General features: G+C 42.8%; 1 pseudogene; it reads left to right on the plus strand.

Moving 5' to 3' along the window:
• The first annotated feature begins 456 nt into the window (after positions 1-456).
• Positions 457-1,659, plus strand: LOC139693280 (elongation factor 1-alpha pseudogene; annotated as a pseudogene).
• The last annotated feature ends 12,641 nt before the right edge of the window (positions 1,660-14,300 follow it).

Raw genomic sequence — 14,300 nt, forward strand, 5'->3', positions numbered from 1 at the left:
ATACATATGCACCTACGAATATACGAGAGATTATGTCAGGGCAGCCGTTGATCTTGCCCTGACTTGTAAATTAAACGTCTTTAATATTTCTATAGTGACTCGGTTTTCTAATTATTATGATCCGTGATTGTCCGGGGAAACAGCAAGCATTTGTATCCCTTTTTCTACCTCCCTTCTCTTATATTTGTGGTCTGATCTAACTAAATAGCGTGGGGTCATAATAAAGGCTAGTTATTAAACTGCCTCGGAGTTAATGAAATCAAGATTTTTACTTACGATTTAATTTATAAAAAGTTATATTCCTACTATTTCGTTTTCTCATTTCAAAGCCCAAGTATTTCACCGAATAATAATAGTAGTATTCATAATGGTATACCTTCACTTCGTCCGCCCCTCTCTTTCTGTCTTGGCATCGGGATTCATCCATCTTGAGAAACCCAACCTACTGAAATCATAATGAGAAAGGAAAAGGTCCATGTCAATATTGTGGTCATTGGCCACGTCGACTCTGAGAACTCAACCACCACCGGTCATCTCATTTACGAATGCTGTGGTATCGATGAGAGAATGATTGAGAAGTATGAGAAGGAAGCCCAAGAAATGGGCAAAGGTTTTACTATGCTTGGGTGTTGGAGAAAATGAAGGCTGGTCGTGAGCGTGGTACTACCATTCACATCGCCATGTGGAAGTTCAAAACCAATAAACGCTAGATCACCATCATAGACGTCCCCGGACATCCCGATTTCATTAAGAACATAATTACCGGAGCCTCGCATGCCGATTGTAATATGCTAATCGTTGCTACTGGTACCGGAGAGTTCGAAGCCGGTATTTCAAAGAATGGGAAAACCAGAAAGCACCCACTTTTTGCTTTCACTTTTGGCGTGAAGCAGCTAATCGTTGATGTTAACAGAATTGACTTAACTGAACATCGGTACTGTGTAGCTCGTTTCGAGGAAGTCATCGAGGCTCTGGACGCCATCCTTCCATCTAACCGACCCACCGAGGAACCTCTTAGGGCTCCCTCTTGAGGATGTCTACAAAATTGGTGGCATCGGAACAAGGCCGGTTGGTCATATTGAGACCGATATTATGAAGTCGGGAATGTTGGTCTCTTTGGTCCCCCGCCAACCTGACCACTGAAGTTAAATTCGTGGAAATACACCAAGAAGCTCTGAAGGAGGCCCACCCTGATGACAACGTTAATTTCAACGTAAAGAACGGATCCGTTAAAGTATTGCGTCGTGGATGCGCCTGTAGAGAGAGCAAAGCGAGATACCCAAGGCAGCATCAGACTTCAACGCTCAGGTCATCGTGCTTAATCACCCTGGCCAAATCGCCAACGGTTACACGCCAGTGCTTGATTGCCACACTGCTCACATTGCCAGCAAGTTCGCAGAGATCAAGGAGAAGTGCGACCGTCGTACCGGTAAGACAACTGAAGAAAACCCAAAGTCTATAAAATCTGACGATGCGGCCATCGTCAACCTGGTCCCAAGCAGCCAAAATGCCTGGAGTCCTTCCAGGAATTCCCTCCTTGGGCGTTTTGCTGTTCGTGACTTGGGGCCAACTGTTGGCGTCGGAGTCATTAAGAGTGTCAAGGTGGCGACGAAAGGTAAGGTCCCCAAGGCTGCAGAGAAGGCCCAAAAGAAGAAATAAAAAAAGCTGTGCTGATGTGCAGTGTGTTCATTGATGTTCCATCAAACATCAGAATTTTGCATTAGACGCACTAGCATATTACCCTGCCAAGGGTCGTGGCAGGGGCATGCACCTGCCCATGGAGCTGGATAATACGACATGGAGGAGAGGTCCTCAAGGGTCTACGCCGACTTTTGTTTTTGTTTCTTTCCAAGTGGCTGCAGAAGCATTGCTGCCATCGCTACGAATTCCATAGGAAAGAGTCAGGGTTCTTCCTAGCTAGGCTGTTTTAATTTTATTTCGTTAACTTACGGATATTAGAGGCGGAATTTCCAACTTTTTCAGGGAAACAAACTTTTATTTTATTTTATTACTTATTGTTCGATGCGGCATTACATTTAATACGACATCCTTTCAAAATATATCGCGAATTTTCAATTTTTGTGGGTTACTTATATTTTATTTTCAATTTGTTTGTGGCGTTATGTTGGTACTTAAGTCTTAAGACTCACTGATGCTGAAAAGTTCGGCCATTTTGAATGTTCAGTTAATTGTTGGCAGCTGTTTTGCTTGGACTTGTTTTGGCTTGTCATCGATTTTTGCCTGTTCCAAAAAATGGATCAAAGAATCTGTATCAACATTTGTGTGAAAAACGAAATTAAGTGAAAAAACGCATTCCGAATGTTGACTGTGGCATATGGAAAAGCTACCTTGGACCGAAGCAACGTTTATTGGTGGTACAAAATGTTCTCAGACGGTCGAGAAGATGTGAACGACGAAGAGCATGCCGGACGCCCGAGCACGTCAACAACAGACGAAGACATTGAAGTGAAGAAAATAGTATTGGCCAATCGAAGTTAGAGAAGTTACTGAGGGCCTAAACATATCGATTGAATCGTGCAATTACCAATGATTCGGGCATGACACGGGTCGCCACGAAATTCGTACCAAAATTGCTCAATTTCGACCAAAAACAAAACTGGTGACGAATCATGGGTTTATGGTTACGACGTGGAAACTAAAGCTCGATCTTCCCAATGGAAGCTGCAGCACGAGCCAAGACCGAAAAAGCGCGCCAAGTTCGGTCGAATGTGAAATTTTTACTTACATTTTTCTTCGATTGCAGGGTGTGGTGCACCATGAATTCTTTCCACAGGGTAGAACGGTAAATACGAAATATTACCTGCAAGTTATGCGCAATTGGCGCAAAGCAATCCGCCACAAACTACCGGATTTGTGGAAGAACAAATATAGGCTTTTGCACCATGGCAACGGCTCAGCTCACACATCGTTACTTGCGCGCGAATTTTTGGCCAAAAACAACACACTAATGATGCCGCAGCCACCGTATTCCCCAGATCTGGCCCCTAGCGACTTTTTCTTGATCCCGAAACTGAAGAGGCCCTTGAAAGGACAACGCTATGCTACAATTGACAAGATAAAGACTGCATCGAAGGAGGAGCTGAACAAGATCACAAAAAATGATTTTTTGATGTGCTTGGAGGATTGGAAAAAACGTTGGCACAAGTGTATAATATCTAATGGGGATTACTTTGAAGGGGGCACAATAGATATCCATGGATAAAAAAATAATTTTTGAAAGAACACAAAAGTTGCGATACTTTTTGAACAGGCTTCGTATACACAGTGCAATACTTTCTGTGCATAACTTTGGTTTTAAAAGAAAGGCCAATTTAGAAGCTGTCAACCATAAAATAGCATTTTTCATTTGGGTTACCCCTCCCTGGAAAATTCCGATTTAGCAAATTTGGGCCTCGCGCAGTCATGATGGGAGCATTCTTCTTCAAATTAATAGCCTTTGTTATTGGAAGCTTCTAAGTATTTGATAACAGGTGGCTACATTTACGTATTGAATTTATTGGTTCAACATGTCTTGTTTGTGGTTCATCTTGTTTTTTTTTAAGTTTCCTTCCCTCTACCTGGTAATTCTTAAGATAATTCTTAATTCAATGAATATCAACTTCCACAAAGTTGACCCGGGAACAATTGAATACAAGATATTTCTTATTGGACAAGAAATATGCAATAGGTATGATACACATATTTCTTCATTTGTAAATTCTTAAAATGAAATAGAGTGAAAATATTCATTGGAATAATACTTTTGAGATATATGTATTTTCTGTGAGTCTGGAATCACTGACCGCCATCTCTGACGTTGGTATTGCCCCGCCATGTGTTTGGAGGCATTGGAAGCGATGCTATGTCATGCAGCTTTGATCGCCACCCATTTCGAGGCGCTGACGTTCATTTTTTTTCGTTATAAAAGTGGGATAAACCAGCACTCTTAGTTTTATGCGATCCCGCGCCGGCGTCTCCGCCTGTTACGATGAGCGCGACTAGACGCCATACAAAGTTTACGTCGGAAATATCGGAGATCTTAGCCGCTTCTGCCATTTTTTTGCGCTTCCCCATAAGGTCAGTGAACCACATCACGGGTTAACCATGAAATCTACGGTCACCCGGTTCCATATCCACCTTCGAGTCGCTCCTACACTTCTTCCCTTTCCTAGTCGTTTTATGATTCAATTCCCTGAGTTTCGCCCGTGACGGCTTTAAAGGGTGGCTTTAATCCATTTCTCCCTCCTCTCCCCTAATTCATTGCTTTGAGATTTGACTTGGCATTTCTTCTAGCATCTAACCCTTCCCTGAGTGCAGAACAGATAGATTTAAGATGCCATTTTTTCCACGAATAATAAGAAATCAGAATTACATTGTCCGACGGCGGTAGCGGTTATATTCGGGTGAAAATCAGTCTGGTGTCCGTTCACCCCCTGCCACACACCCTAGCGGTAGCTTGCAGGGCACTAAAATATCTAAAAAATTGTGTATAGTGTATACTTAAAAACCGCAATTGGATTGCATTTTCGTCTCTGCTAGACTACATTGACTAATCGATTTCATGTATAAAGATTCATGCAGCTATAAGGATTCCTCTAAGCTTACGTTTTCTCTCAGATTTACGTCTGAATTTCGGCCACATTCATTGTGTCCGTGAAGAGGATGGTACTTCTTTCTTGGAAATGCTTAAAATAAAGCTTATACGAGTCGTTCGTTGTGTCCGACTGATTGCACTGGGTGCAGCAGCATCTCTCTATCTCTCTCACTTCGTACCTCTCCGTCTGCATGTCGAATGCAGACATTCTGGCGTTTTTCACAACCGCCAGATGACTCTCGTGTGCTCTGATGAATTCGCTTATTATCTTTCCGCCAGACAAGTGAGTACTAAAAGTGGCAGGCGCAGAAATGGATCGTTGAGTTAATATGCTGAGTGGAGCGAGAAAGCAATATCTATGGATGTTGGGAGGAAATGCGTCTGTCCACCCATTGAATTAAAACCTTAAATAGCAATTTAGTATTCTAGGTATTTGCTACTCTAGAAGACCTCTCTGAAGTAGAACTAATTGTACTATTCACCGCTCACGATAGCATCTTTTGGATTAACCGTATGCTTGAAGTGGCGCAGCAAACCAATTTATTTTTAAAAATTTCGTAAATTTCAAATGATTTTAACCAAACCGATTGTCTAAGAAATGGTTCAGCTATTTTCAAAAGAAAATTAATGTACTCCCACGAATAGTAGGTAATCTCACATTTTTCAAGAAAATTATCGCTTTCATTAGTTCCGTAAATGAAATAAACAATTATTTTACAGGAAATAACGTTTTCATGTGGGATAAGGCGCTGAGCCTAATGACATCAAGCAGTCATGTGTTTTCGTTTCGTCCTCGCCCGCAATCGGAGAACGTGTAGTTAAACTTCGATTTAAGAAGTGCCATCAATCTACCCCAAAGTGGTCTATCTTTTACCTTTATTTTTCTTCCATCATTCTCCTTATGCAGATACATATTTTTAGGATGGTTTTATAACCAGTTGTTGATTACTACGATACTTCACGTAATCCATTTATGATAAGGTATGAAAAGAAGTGCTCAGTCATGAAATAAAGACACTGAAAACATTTTGGACTGGACACGACACCGCAATTTCTCTCATATCAAACAACTTACTATAAGTTAAAACAGAACTTTACCCACTGACAACATAGATCAACGTAACATAGTTTTTTTTACAGTTTTAGGAGGCATTGATCGATTAACTCATTGATTATCCGCTTACCATCTTAATAACTCTGCAATGGGATCTATTTCAGTACTTAATTCGTTAGTTGGCTTGAAGTCTCTAACCTCGGGCTGGACAGGTATTGGGAACAATTTCCTATCACAATTTCCTAACTTTTTATTTCTGTTGAGATAGGAGCGGGACAGCGCGATTGAATGCATGGAAAAAGACTGCCCTTTGCCTGGAGGAGAAGTATTAAATACCATTGTGTTCGCTGAATGGTTCCTGAGAGCCATGTCGAATCTTCCAGAGAAATTAGCTGAGCATGTAATGGTAATCGCGTTGAATTACCCAGTCCTCCACAGACTCAGCAGTCACAGTGTTGGTTACGCTTTGAAAGCAAACTAAATGATTAACTTCCAAAGAAACTACGGTAGATGCCGAAACAGTCACTATTTACGGAGTCATCCGCTAATGTGCATTTCAATGCAACAATATAAGAGTTTAAAAATCATTCGCTTTGACCGGGATACAAATCCGTTTCCCTGATATTGTTGCATTGAAATGCACATTAGCGGATGACTCCGCTAAAAGTTAGTGGCGGCATCTCCCGCAGTTTCTTTGGAAATATGTCAAGGTATAAACAGCCTAAGTGTTTAAAAGCTGGCTTTAACCTCGTGGACTGTGGCGCGTCGCGCACGACTACGAATGCCTGTGATATTGTATGTACGGTATTTCGTCACATCTTGTTCCTTTAAAGACCCCAAAATTTCAGAGTTTAAGAGGACGCCTCGATACATTAACTGGCTAAAGCACTCGGCCGGACATCCAGGGATCCGGGTTCGAATAATGGTCTAGGTAAATGACTTTTAAACTCTGAAATTGTTGCATTTAAATGATTAACGTTCAATGTAAGCTTTGGTGGTTTTGGTGAGCTGAGGCGTCGTCATTCGGGACATCTTTGCTCCAGTTTTCGAGTATATTATAAGGAAAATTATTAGGAAGACATTTTGCTGCTGGAAACCACCTCAATTATTCCCTCAAGAATGTTATGATGACAATAACTGTTAGAGAGACAATCACTCCTGGCAACTACGGGACTCGGCCCAATCTGCCGTGTATCGCGCTCGGCAGCGGGAGAGGCAAGGTTTCGGCAGTCAACTCACGAAATCTTTGCAAAGCAAAGTTGGCAGCAGCAGCCCAAAAAGACAGGAGAAGAGGACCTAGTCAGTTAAAATAGAGAATTGGAATTTTAGGCTAATAATTCTGGAGCGATGAAAAGAAACAGGAAATAGCAGAAAAAAGGAAAGGAAACTTTATGTCAGGACTAGAGAAAATATAGTTTAATTTCGCACTCGGCTAAAGTAAAACTTAAAATCAACAATAAGAGGACAGGAAATGCTTATTTTGGTTATAGGAATTGAAGAGGTCCGCTTGGTGCCGGAGCAGTAATTAGGGCACTAATCGAGAGGTGCATGGAATACATTCAGGATGTTTTTACTTTTCAAAGATTTCTAAGCGTTTGATGGAGTAAAATTGGTAGAACTAATGAGGGCATTGCATAAAATAGGTGCAGTTGGATGGATAGGAGATATCCGCAATCTGTCCAAGTAGCAGACAGCACAGGTGTGAGTGACGGATATGGAGTCGGGGTGGGCAGTGCTGGGAATACGGTTGTAGAAAGAGTTATCCATTATCGCATCTACTTTCAAACTGACAAGAAGTGCAGGAAATGGTTAAAGAGGCAAGGGAAGAACTGGAGATAGGAATGGAGGTTGACGGGGAATCAGTAAAAAAATTAAGGGTTGCCGATGATCAAGCTCCTGTTTGTCGGTCAGCGTAGGGGTTGTAAGTATTTCTTATCGCATTAAAAGGCCATTGTTGATGGCTTGGGAAGAAAACCAATGCAAGAGAGCCAATTTTATGTAAATTTCGAGAAGAAATAAAGCCAAGTCAAATATTAGATAGGTTCATGCATTAGCGTAGGTGGAACGGTTAACTATTTTGTCCAAGTTGTCAAAATAGCAGGGACGTAGAAGAAGAATTGACTTGGGCAATGATGATACCTCAAGGAGGGAATCGTAGGTAGGGATGCTGGGTAAAGATGTTAACAAAGAACTCGTTAAAACGGTAATTAGGTAGTTTGCGTGGTTTTGCACGGTGCAGATAAACCGTTATTGAAGCAAGATGCATAGATTGGACGATTTTGAGGGGTGGGTGTGGACAAGGATGGAGAAGGTGAAGTGGACAGGAAGGAAAACAAATGAGGAAGTGCTGGGCATGTTGAAAAGGAAGGATAGCGGATAGATGGGAGAAATCAAAAGGAAACAGGAAAAATGAATGCAGAGCATTCTTATTGGCGATGGGATGTTGAAGACTTTGATAGAGTGGAGAATGTTGGGAAAACTAGGAATGAGCAGAAGTAGGATAGGTATTTGAACGAGATGAAGGGAGGAAGGAAGTATGCTGAGGTGAAGATGGGCTCAATGTGTGGTTTTTTGTTTGGGGGGTCAAGTAAATGTTTTCTGCTGCTATTCTATATGATATTTGTATCGAAAACTTACCTTTACCGGTTGAATACCAATGGATAAATTATAAAAGTCAATGAATTGGTGTAATTTTCACAAACCCATTAAGCGTTGCTTTTTGTCTATAAATCGCAAATTAAACTTTCTCGGAATTAACAAGTCCCTGCCTTTCACGATTACGTTGGTATTTATTTCCAGGCATGTCCCATTTACATATTTCTTTTGATTATTCACACAAAAATGTCCTTCCTCCTGGTGACTGCTTGTCGGTTTATACGCGTACAGCAACATTTAGCACTACGTAGATCGAGTGTGCTTTTATCTCTAGTATTAACATTGTGTAGAACAGGTAGTAAAATTTAAGAACAGATAGATTTGCCATTTTTCCACGAGCAATAAGAGATCAGAATAACATTTTCCGACGGCGGTAGGGTCACATTCGGGTCAAAATTAGTCTGATGTGTATTCACCCCATGTGAAACACCCTAGCGATGGCTTGCAGGGTACTACAATAACTTTAAAAATATATATAAAAATTCTTTCACTCACTTTCTACATTGTCACGATCTTTCCCCCAGTTTCCTCTTCATTACTAATTCTATTCCTCATGGACTCTTATACTCTTAATAAATATTACTATCTAACTATCTCTCCTGTAACTTCCGATGCATTTACATCTCAAATCATTCAAACCTGATGCATCTATGCTTGTGCATCCGTTTCTCTCGTTTTAAAAAAACTTCTTCTCCTCAACATAGTCCTAACATTTCCAGCCCCTAGTCCATCCTTTGCGGTCCCCTTCCGTGCATATTTTCCCACCATGTACACGTCCGTGCGACGATTCCACGCCGATGTTGCCACGGACGATGACGACTTGTCGATGACCCGCCTCTGCGGATCGCGAGCCCATTTGATTGTCACGGTTCTATTATTAATTTCTACGCTCACCTTATGAATTCATCGGAAAATAAGTTTTGAAAAATAAAAACAGGGTGATATCTTCTAGACTTTCTCAACTGAGTTTATTCCACGTGACACGCGGTCACTTAAAAATATCCACCCGCCCCACTGAGGAGCAGACAGTGCGCGGAGTGACTTTCTTTTGGCTCCGGCCAAGCCCTACTCGGGACCATTAATATCATCGCCTGGGTCAATAGGGGTCTCTGGGGGTCGACCGAACACGAGAGCACACTCACGGCATCAACTTCGTTATCCTTGTGAGGGTACACTTCTCCGAAGCAATCTAGTGACTCTTCCATTTTCACCATCTTTGGATTCAGTGGAAGAGACTCGTGGCTGAAGAAAGATAATGTTGCGCTTGGAACTCGTTGTTGTGGCATCATGGATTATTTAATGATTTCGGTCTCGTGCGACAACCTCACCTTCCTTCCGACGCGTGGCCCTAAATAAGTGGTGCTCGGTCGTTTATTCTTCGACTCCTCTTTCTGGAGCGTCGGCGCGTTCGATATGGACCCATGTTCACTGATGATGATCACTGCTGTCTCAGCCATCGAGTGGAACCCACCCACCCACCCTCTCTCTCTCTCCCACCCAGACAATCCCTGGCTCCTTTGGCGTCCGGTGGCTTAAGGACTGGCGGGTGAGAAAAAAACACTTCTGTACACAAGGGTTGTGCGGGCGAGTGTGTGGGGGGAGGAGGGGGTGGTGTAGGGGGGAGGGAGAGAGGTGTCGGAGGAGGCAGGGGTGGCAGGCTAAGCGTGGAGCAGCAGCGAAAGGGGGAAAGAGATGAGGGCCAGGTGAAGGGGGAGGGAAGGGAGGGAGGGGGGGGGGAGAGGGAAATAATCTTGGATGTGGACCAAAGGGGTGGGGGGGCGGGGAGCGTGCAGACGGCAGGGCAGACGGGAGTGGAGGGGGCGGAGGTGTGGAGTGAGTGAGAGGGGGCTGCCGACAGTCACATGACTATATTTAGCCGTCGGCGTCGGGACGGGCGGTGGCATGGGGGGGGGGGAAATGCGGATTCCCCCCCTCCTCCCCCCGGCGTCGGGGAGCGGCTGAGATGGAGGAGTGGACTGGAGGGGGGGGTGTGGAGACGGGGGATGGGAAAATGGGGGAGGATAAGAAAAGAATAGGTGAGAGGATTCGGGGAGTCTGTGGGGAATGGGGGGGGGACCCTTTGTTGCCGCGCTCTGGAGGGCGTGCCGTTCGCAGACGAATCCCTTCCCCTTTCCCCCCCCACCCTTCGAATATTCGAATCAAAGGCCCCACATTTAAAGAGCATTATTGCTTTTGGATTTGCTTCACTATTCCTTAGGAGCAGTGATTTATTATTGTGGATGATATTCTCGGGGATAATAATATACGTGAATGCAACACAGCATTAGATATCACCACACAGAGACGAAGCAGTTACAGGCTCATGTGAAGCAAACACTATTGAAACAAAATTAATTAAAACCGCTGCATCTGACCAATATTTGGATCAGAGTTTATTGTGGATTTTTACTTTTATATGTCACCAGGCTATAGTTAGAATGTAGTTAGTAATTCGTCTTTATCGTGGTTTAATACCAATAAGTTTCCATAGTATGAGATATTCCATTAAATATACCACGCTATGAAGAGATTCTGAGGGAGGGGTGTAGGGGAGAAATTTGATGAGGATTTTAAATCCCCTTTTGATGAGTTGCCTCCCCAATCTGTTTAGTCGCCATAGCTCGTAATCCTAGGCTTGTTTTTCTGGAGCCAACTTCACCTTTCTATTCCCAGCACGAATCTTCATATCTCCATGATGGCCTTAAAGATTATTACTGTCTTCTTTGTATCGTCTATTCTGGACCTCCGTTTCATACCCTAGTGGTTCATTTTTTCATTTCTCTCGTACGCTTCGTTGAAATGAGCGTGTCCCGTCTTTGCTCAGTTTTCTTCTTGCTCTTCGCAATACCATCTCATTTCCTGTGAACAAATTGTTCGTCATCAATCTCTTTAAAACCACTTTTCCATCGACCGCTCTCGTCTCCCTGCTCTGTAAAGTTAAGGGGATAACCTATGCGAGGAATTATGATCACCGAGTACGTTCAGAATCGAGGAATCATTTTTCGATGAAAATGGTCGGTCGTACGGTTCCTCTTATTAGGTTTGAGTGTACCTCAGCACCCACCATTCAGCAGTTTTTTCCTGATACATTGTCATGTAAGAAATTCTGAGATTCTTAAAATACCATGTCCTTTACGAGTTGTTATTGAGAAAGTTCAAATTACAAAAAAACGATTCGCAGAGTGATCTTTTGACTTAAAAAGGCGTTCGCAAAAATCCAATTTACGAAATTTTCCTTGTGCAGATAATTGTGCCCTTCGAAGGGAAGCTAGCAAAAAGAGGGAATCAGTTGGGTACGACAGGACCGGTTCGATGGAATGAATCTATTTTGTTCTTTGAAGTGTGAAAAGGCAATGTATGTACTCATGTACGAGTCGTCGTTTGGGTCAAATAAAAATGATATGGTATCTAAGATTATGATAGGTGAGGTGTGGAGCGCTTTAACTGTCATCTACTTGTTAGCGCTTGTGATATATGGCCGGGGAGGTTGAGTACCGTCCCGGACTAACGCCAAACTTTTCCGTCTGCCACCTCTCTCGATCCATTCGGCGGCTTCCCACGGCCTTCTCCCGCCGTCGCGTCTACTTGGATGCGCAGGTAATACGATGGAATAGCCGAATGCGAGGGTAATGGAATCCAGGGCCCTCCTCCAGGCCCTTCTCCAAATCGGATGTGCAAACATCATTTTCCTCTCGAAGGCAGTCGGAGTCAAAGGAGCACGGAAAATTATCTCTCTTTCAAATGAGAGAGCACACTAAGAGGAGTAACTCGAAGAAGTCAAGACCGTGATGAGGAAAGCAGGAATGGTCATTCCAAGGGTTTTTACCGACAATAAGGATTAATGTCTGAGGAATCATTGCAGGAGTTATCCATAGCGGGGATAATTTATCAGAAAGTTAATGAATGCAATTAATCACGAGAGAAAAAAGGAAAAATGACGCTACCGATGCATCTAACCACAGCGATAGAGCAATCATGATTTAACTCAAAGTCTTCATTGTAGATTTGTATTATAACAGTATAGCAACGGACAGTTGACGAAAAAAATGAGGAAGTACAACAAGTATATGGGCAGATAGAAGAACTAATGAAATATTTATGCAAAAAAGGTAATTATATTGTAATGGGTTTATAGCAAAACTGAGATAGAAGTAAAAATAATAAGTGTTAGAAAAAGATACTCGCTATCATTTTACCTATTTAATTCATTTCTGGAGAAGTTATCACATGAATGAAAAATAAAATTAAAGGCATTAAATGTAGTGGAAGAAGTATACAGCATCCACTTTGCAGCTTCACTTCGTCAATCTTTGGTGCCTTGTTTGCCCTGAAGTCCTTCACTGTGCCATCAAATTCACAACGAAAGATATAGTCTTTTTTCTCATCTTGGACATGATTCTCTACTTCCGGTAGTCTTGCCTGGATTTGTTTTCCGTCTTAAATATTCTCCTACTATCCTTTCCATCTCTTCCCTTTGTCTTCAACCTCAGTGAAAATTTCACCATAGCTATTCCAAATGGTATTGATAATTCATTCTACGCTCATTACAATGGTATCTCACGATTGTGCTGGCCGCCCAAATATTTCCCTGGACAAGGTCAAGCTATAATACCTTGCTTTTCGCCTAATTTTACCTCTCAAATTTGTTGAACACTTCTGCCCCTCCTCGGTCTTCGAGTTATTTTCCATGTATCTCCATTCTATCAGGTTCTGTCGTGTTTGTGGTCCATGGTTTCCTTTCACTGGCTCCACAGATCTCCAGATAACTGGACGAGGAAATGAAATCGCCTCAGTATTGAAAGGAACAGCGAAATATCGAAGAATCTGTAATGTAGAGGATGCCAAAAAATATTCTTCGTCTCCTAAAGAGAAGTCTAACTGAACTAACGAGAATTCAACAGCCTCGTCAAAATATCCTTCCCTTCTCCTGCATCTCGGTTGAAATGAAGGATGAAACACCTCCCCTATAGTAATCGATACATGCTTGAAGAGGAAGTAAACACAATAGATTCGATATCTAATCAGGATAGATAGGATAAAATAAAAGTGATTATTAGAAATTATGATTGGAAATGAGATCTTCTGGCATCCATGAGTGCCATCACTCAGACACCTGAATAATATTAAACATAGGAATTGTTAGAAAAAATCTGAAACATAGCAACACCGAGGAGTCATAAAAAACAAGGAGGACGATGAGAGGAACTAGAGCAAGTGGAACTGTTTACTTTCGTAGAGGAGGAATGGGAAGAAGCATAACATGGGATGGAAAGAGTTGAAGAGAGGAAGATAGGCGGGCATCAATTCGGGAGAGGTCAAGCTAGGGCAATCAAAAACCGCACCATGGAGTGCCGCCCTCAAGGAATATGCGGTTCCTATCAAGGACACGACAAGTACTCGCATCGAGAGGTGCCTTCGCTGGATGAGAGAAATGGACCATTTTGGAAAGCGCACCGGAGAAGAATTTCCATTCAGCCTCGTACGTCATGTTTCTTGGGTACATGGTGCTGGGGGATGCCGAAGATCAAGTGGAGAGATAAAGCGAGAAACGAGGAAGTGTGCAGACGATTGCAAGAGGAACAGACGGCACCAGAGAGCCAGACGGAGGCTGCACACCTTGAGACAATGGATTTTTTCGGAACATGAGAGAGAGGGCCTCGCTAGAGAGAGATCGAGGGAGGAGTACGTGCAGCAAATAAAGAGGGATGTAAGGACGGGGCCTCAGGGCCTGCGTATCAGGAATGGGAGTATCAAGGGCCGCTGTCACCAATCTTTGGATTGAGTGACTAATGAATGCACTACTCGTAAAATCGTTGCATCTCCGGGAGTGTCCAGTCCACCTTTTTTTCTCTGCTTTCGGTTTTGTTCCCAATTGCCCTCAACTCTTTTTACCCTTCAGTATTATGCCTGATTTATCCCTTCGTTGCTACCTGTGGTTGACATCAATCGCCTCCACAGCGACTGCTTTACTTTGCGTCACGTTCGAATGGTCCATGT

This window comes from Hetaerina americana, unplaced genomic scaffold, assembly GCF_022747635.1.
Source record: "Hetaerina americana unplaced genomic scaffold, ioHetAmer1.1.p SCAF_459, whole genome shotgun sequence".
NCBI lineage: Eukaryota > Metazoa > Arthropoda > Insecta > Odonata > Calopterygidae > Hetaerina > Hetaerina americana.